This window comes from Microtus ochrogaster, unplaced genomic scaffold, assembly GCF_000317375.1.
Source record: "Microtus ochrogaster isolate Prairie Vole_2 unplaced genomic scaffold, MicOch1.0 UNK2, whole genome shotgun sequence".
Classification (NCBI taxonomy): Eukaryota; Metazoa; Chordata; class Mammalia; order Rodentia; family Cricetidae; genus Microtus; species Microtus ochrogaster.
Window position 1 is genome coordinate 13,501,144 of NW_004949100.1, and position 7,650 is coordinate 13,508,793.

The following is a 7,650-nucleotide window of genomic DNA, read 5'->3' on the forward strand; positions in this document are numbered from 1 at the left end:
TACTTGTGGCCAGCCTGTTTAACTAATTGATCTTTAAGAAAATAGAATCATGACCAACTTTCCTTGCCTTAGATTTCCCATGTAATCAGTTTTTACAAACTAAGCTAATGCATAGCTGCTGTCTTAAGTATGAACTCTTATGCCATGACTCAGAGAGCAATACATGTGTGTATGTGTGCATGGTATGGTGGTAGTGATTGGTTGAAAGAAACAAAAAAATTTAAAAGGCAAAGTTATAAGACAAGTGTTAATAACCTAAATTATGGAAGCAATGTGAATATTGCTTGATAACTGTTTGCACTGATATCTCCTGCACTAATTTTTATTTGAGTCAACTGTGTCAATTGTAGTCAATAAAACTTTATACCTTCTAAAACCATGTTATAGATTTTTACAAAGCATCTCTCATCCCCTCTCCATGCAATACTTTCTGTGCTATGTAATAAATGGAGAACAAAAGTCATTTGTTAGGATCCCAAATAGGAACAGGGACAGACAAGATAGTTAGGCATCAATGATGAACAAACTCAGACTCATACAGCAGAAAGAGATGATCTGAGTCATAAAGAAAGAAAACAGAGATTCAAATGTAGCAATCTTAGCAAAACTACACCAAAAATGGAGTAATCAGAATTCTTTTTTATAGTGTAAACCGTGTGTGTGTGTGTGTGTGTGTGTGTGTATGTGTGTGTGTATGTGTGTGTGTGTTGGAGTGGGTACTCTGGAATTAATAATAATAATTTAAATGGACACAAAGATTTCCAGGAGATAAAATAAAATGTAGCAGGGGACTTATAGCAACAAAACATAAGGAGGTTGTTCATATCTATTAACATTCAAGAAGCAAAAGTGATGAATTCTTATTTTCTAAGCATTGGACCACTTCATGTTCATTCCGCAGTGCATGAAATGTTACCATCTGCATTAAGAAAGAATCTTCCTATACTTATTAACTTAAACTAGATTACTTTCAGAGACATGACAAAATACTGATTTAAAAGCTGAATAATACTCATCTTTTATAGTCAACATTACCAATCCCTTTAGTTAATGTTAATGAGAATAAATTTATTTATTAATTTATTTTATAAATTACAAAATACTCTACCCAGGAACACAATTATTAGTCAATCAAATGGGTTTAGTGACATATTTTGCAGAAATTTTACTTTATAGACAATTTGAACCTGTTGAAGAATGACAAAATAGTCAATACTGAAATGAAATCTTCATTCCAAATATTCTTTACCAAAACAAAACTACTTTATCTTAACATCTCCTTTGAATTTCAAGCAAATATTAAGAACTCACAAGAGACTGCTACCTCAGTTAAGCTTCTTATGTCTTAACATTATGTTTGACATTCTACAAGATATTTAAAATTCATTGTGCTCATAGTTCAAAGTGTATTTGTTGCTATTTTTCCATGGTGACTCAGCAAGTAGCAGACACTTAATTTCTGTCTTCTTTTTCTCTATATATTGCTATCATACCCCCTCATTAACATCCTACATACATGCCACACACACACCTACAGATATTCGCACATGATAATTGTAGATATTTAAGGAAACTCCCAAGAAATGCACCCACTACATATATCTTGATGTTAAAATAGTACTATTAACAAAATTAAACCAACAACAATATAACCTAGAAGCATTAACCATACTATCATACAAGTAAAAACTATGTTTGTATGAATGTCTGTGTATGTATGTATGTGTTCAGGTGTGTACATTTATTTCAAAGATTATAGTCTTCACACATAATTCATACTGTTAGGAGATAGGATGAGTACAATTAAAGTTCATAAAAATAATATATGTATAAATTAAATAAAAGAATTAGTAAAGCTTTCAAAAACTGATAAAATAAAAATGTTATTGAATTTAGAATGTTTACATTTTTAATAGAATTTTTGCTTCCCTTTTTCTGTCTTTGTGTTGCTGAGGACTGAATCCAGAGCATCACAGTTAGCTGGCAAACTTCCTATCACTGAGCTGTATCTGCAGTCCTCAGAGAGAGCACTTATGCCTTCAGTCTAAGTCTCTTTCATCGATAAGATAATTTAGGGCATGAACTATTAAATCTGGGGTGCTAGAGAAATAGCTCAGTGGTTAAGAGTACTTACTACTTTTGCAAGGAATGCAAGTAGGTCCCAAACATCTACAAGAAGCAGTTCTCAACTGTATTTAACTCTAGTTCCAGGAAACCCACACCATACTTTTTTGTCCATTAGTTTATCCTTGTAAATTTGTGGTTCCCCTAAGCACACATAGGCACAAAAACATACTTAAAAATAAATGTAAGTGCATGTTGAATTAAAATTTATTCGGGTATTGAAAATAAAATATTTAGATAATGAGAGTTAAATACATAATTTTTTCAAAAATTTTAAATAAAGACAATTTTAAAATTTACAAATAAAGGCATATAGACCTGTAAGATCTAATGGGACTGAGAGTAAAAGAGTCAAACGATGAGTTACTTAATTAGTATTTTCATTCATATAGGAGACAGAAATTTATATGAAGTATTTATAAAAAAATATATGCCAAAAAGTAATAAACAGAGAGAGAGAGAGAGGCGAGAGTAAATTATATTTATCTAAATTCATAGATTTGTATCACTTATAACTTCAGCATCAAATGAATTTTTACTTGGAGGCTAGAAATAGTATCTCAGTAGTATTTTGACCATTAAAGTTGATAGAACTTTGTCATTTCTCAAATGTATTATTTTATGATAACATATGCCAACATTAAATATTCAAACAAAACTGTTATAATATATCATCAAAACATTCATTTATGACAGAGAATAAAGCTTTACATTGCAGATGCTCCGTTGTTGGTCCAATAAATGATTTATAAAATAAGTGATAAATAATATTAAAAACAAAACAAGAAGTAATTTGTAAATGCCAACATTAAAGTTCTCATGGTATATTGATAAGAATTTTGTGTGTGTCTTCTATTTTAATTTAATAAAAAAGAAACAAAATTCATAAATCGTTTGTGCTTGCTAATATTATGTTAATTTGACACAAGTTAAGGTTAGAAGACCTTGTTGCTCAAGTCTGCAATTCACCACACATGGACAGCTTTCTGAGCTTGGGCTAATATGGAGGACTCCCTTTACAGTAGGACTCCCTCTCCATCCTATTGGGGTAGTGTCTCTAGGTCTATATGTGTGATCTTGTTTCGAAGCTGTCCCTGAGCTTGGATGCCTGATGTATCTTAATTGTGACCTTTGACATAGTTCCCTGCAAAAACTCTTCCCCTGCCGCCCATATGATAACTAGGTATTGTGCTCCAGCTGTATGATAGGAGGATGCTGCCAAATTCAAATTAGGTGATGCTCCAGCTGCTGTCCATGTCCTATATATTCCCTTCATGCTGAAAAAAAGTTGAGCTTTCTCACTGAAGCTGACTTCCAGAAGACTATTTTAATTGGTATTCATAGCTTTCTGAACTCTGCATACTGCTTCTGCTTCCTCCTTCCTCACAGAGGGGTGGACAGTTTTTCCCAGAGAAAGGAAGAAGACCCACAGCTGGTGCCTGAACAGGGTACTTCCTGGGATGTATGGAGTTTGTAAGTATCACTCCCCATTCCCCATCAGACCAACTTATCCCCGTATCACCAAATGGTAGAGGCATTCTCTGCCTGGCCTTAATGTCCATGGACTGGCAGTTTCTTTTCTCTCTTCCTTTCTTTGCTGTACTTTTGGATTGATCCTTCGCGAGGTACTATGTACAATTAACAGGCAATTGAAACCTTGCATTCAAGACAACTCTCTTACATTGGCTGAAGGTCCTCTTATCCTCTTCCCAGACCCAGACAGTTGAACTGGTCATAGGCAACAATCTTTATTATCTTTCATGAAAACCTTGTAATGCAACAACCAGTGAAACACCTCTAGGATGGTTACCAGTTTTTTAAATCTACGGACAGGCCTGTGTTCATTAGCGCACTCCAGTCCAGTGGCGGTGAAACTGGCTAGGGAAAGATGGACGCCATTGGCAGCACTTCTCTTTTCTGAAACCGGGAAATCATGATCACCTCAGAGCGAAATCTCCAAATCTGGTCCCTGCAAGCCTTACTTAAATCAGGAAGATTTAAAATCTCCCAAAAGGAAGGCCTAGACTTCTGGAGCTAGTTACTTCATTTTGTACCCTGCATCCTGTCTCTGATGGCGACGTCTGGATCTGCATCACAAACCTGGTTGTAAAAAGGAAATCTTGCCCTTCTCCTTCCTCCCTGTAATAGCTGCCATTAGGCAATGTTTAGAAAAGCTACAAAATCTCAACATGATCCATTAGAGAAAAAAAGCACAGGGAGACAAAGGGGAAAATTGAAATGAAGAGAACGATCCTGAGAATTGCCCTGTAACAGATTTAGCCGCCTTGGAAAAAGCAACAATCTAATTAGATAAAAGTTATTTCTCACCCACAACACTATTTCTCCTTTACTCTCCCCGTCTTCCCACTAAGAAGCCTCCATTGGATGAAGACCTAGAGCCCTCTGTGATTACAGAGAGCCAAGGGCCAAGAGCCAAGACCCAGATACCAAAGCAAATGTCCCTTCCAACATCTGAAAGAGCCTACCCCAATCCTCAGCACCACCACCTGCGGCACCTTCCTTTAAGCATCCTTTACACATCCCAGAGATACTAGGAACAATTGTTCCCAGTTTCCTCAAGCACAATGGTCCAGCAATATCAAGCCTCCACCGACAGGAATCTTGTATGTTAATCTAAATGTAACAAGACAGTTTCTGTATGTTTGGGACCCCATCTTGGCAACACACTTAATACATTTATGACAAGCCATCTTCTAGAATAGGACCAAGTCGGGTTTACAGAGTTTCACTAGCACCCTTTTAACTCCCCAAGACTGCAGAGACATTTGTTGATCCACTTCCCAGTTTTCTACTTGTCCATTGAGAAGCCCTGTTTAGAGATGAATGCCAAATGCAGGATAAAAAATGAATTACATAATCACCAAATAAGACTACTACAACAAGGAAAACACCCTTTTCTCCTTCTCAATCAATATACTGTAATTATGACCAACTGTTTGCTCAGGGTAAATTTTCCATAGGAATACAATGGACTCCACTCCACCCCGACTTCTTTAAACAGGTTCACTTCTATGTGCTTCAAGCCTGGGACTGTTTGAATACCTTGCCCACAAAACCTGGAAAGGCCTCCTCTCTGACCTTCTTAAACCAAAAAGCAATGGAAGCTCTCCTGAAATTCATGCTGAGTATAATCCAGTCTACACAGAAAAATAACAAACCGCACAGTCAAAGAAATGTCCCTAAACAATTTTAACTGGGAAGAAACAATGCCAGAACACAGGCAGGCTTGCCAGGGACTAAAAAAAAAAAAATATCAACATTATGATAGATGGATCATGGCTACCCATGACATTGGGATTGCCTCCTATCAGGTCTTTTCTCTTGAATAAAATTTTTTTTATTCATATTACAGTCCAATTCAAAATTGGGGAATCTGGCACTGGAAAGATTTCCCAAGCAAAAACACTACTGCTCTTAAACCTCCTAAGTACATCTATCCATACTGTAAGAGAGGCCATCACTGGAAAAGAAAGACTCTAAATCAAAATATGTCAAAGATGGAAAACCTATGCCAACTTTAAATGCTTCGTGGTGCCACGTTCAGCCCTACCAGTAAGAGGGAGAGGCCTACAAGTCCACTGGGTCAATAACCAAAAAACCTCACTCTAAACTCCCAATGTAACATGAGGGGGCTGGCTTGTTTGTTTGTTGGGGTTTTTGTCTTACCCAGTACCACACAACTGTTTAGTCCCAAAGAAAATCACACATAGAATTCTGTAAGTTATAAAGCTGATTGGCCCATTAGCTCTAGCCTCTCACTAGCTAACTCTCACATCTTGATTAACCCATTTTTCTGATCTATGTTAGCCATGTGGCTCAGTACCTTTTTTCAGTGGGGCAGCTCACATCCTCTTCAAACCACAGAATCCCAATAAAATTTAAAATGTCTCATAGACACAACAACATACAAGTTGAGGACCCTCACAAACTCCCCTATAAGAGTCCCATCTTACACCTGTCAGAAAGATTATGATAAAAAAAAAAACACCACTAATAGCTTATGCTGGAGAAGATGTAGAGTAAGGGGAACACTCCTTCATTGCTGGTGTGAATGTAAACTTGTACAGTCACTCTGGAAATCAGTATGGCAGTGTCTCAGAAAATTGGAAATCAACCTACCTCAGGACCCAGCTCTTCGGCATATCCACATAGGATGGTCAATCACCCTACAAAGACATTTGTTCAACTTTGTTCATAACAGCATTATTTGTAATAGCCAGAAACTGGAAACAACCTAGATGCCCTTCAATGGAAGAATGGATGAAGAAAGTATGGAATATATACATATTAAAGTACTACTCAACAGTAAAATGTAATGGGAACTTGAAAATTGCATGTGGATGGATGTAACCAAAAAAAAAAAAAATCCTGAGTGAATTAACCCAGACCCAGAAAGATGAGCATGATATATACTCACTCATAAGTGAATACTAGCTGCTTAGGCTAGGATAGCCCTCTGAGCTTAGCATGATATGGAGGACTCCCTTTTCATCAGGACTCCCTCTTTACCCTATTTGGATAGTGTTTCTAGACCCAGATGTGTAACTTTATTTGAAAACTGTCCCTGAGCTTGGATGCCTGACATAAGTGTCCCTACAATGGGAGTTGCATTGCATCTTTAGATTGCTTTGTGTAGGATTGCCACTTTTATTATGTTGATCCTACCTATCCAAGAACATGGGAGATCTTTCCATTTGTGATGTATAGCTAAGAATTATGCTTCAGCTCTATGAAAGGATGATGCTTACAAACTCAAATTCGGTGATGCCCAACAGCTGTCCCCATATTATATATTCCTTTCATCCTGAAATAAAGGTGTGCTGTCTCACTGAAACTCACTTCCAGAAGATAATTTCCTCTGTACTCACAGCCTTCTTAACTCCGGTCCCCACTTCTACCTCCTCCCACGTAGACCTGTAGCCAATGATCCCCAAGGAGAAAAGACCACACAGTTAAAGTTATCTGAAGGGAGGAAAATTCAATTGAGAATATACCTCTATAAGAACTGTCTCTAGAGCATTTTCTCAGTTAGTGATTGGTTGTGAAAGACTAAAGCCTAAGAAAGCCATGAGGAAAAGGAAGAAATCCTCCATGGCCTCCGCATCAGTTTGTGCCTCCAGATTCTTGCCTTGAGTGAGTCCCTACCCTCAATGCTTCAGTAATGAGCTACAGATGTGGAAGCACAAGTCCAATAAACACTTTCCTCTTCAATTTGTTTTTATGCTGTTTCATCACAGCAATATTAATAAAAACTAAGACAAAGATAAGTATTTGTTTCATGCTGCCTAAAGAAATCCATTTGTAGTTTCAATATTTTTTTGTGATTTTATTTGTATCAAAACAAATGATCATCTATATTTCTAATTTTCAATAATTTTAATAATTTTGGTTGCTCAAAAATTGATATTCTAGCCGGGCGATGGTGGCGCACGCCTTTAATCCCAGCACTCGGGAGGCAGAGGCAGGTGGATCTCTGTGAGTTCGAGGCCAGCCTGGTCTACAAGA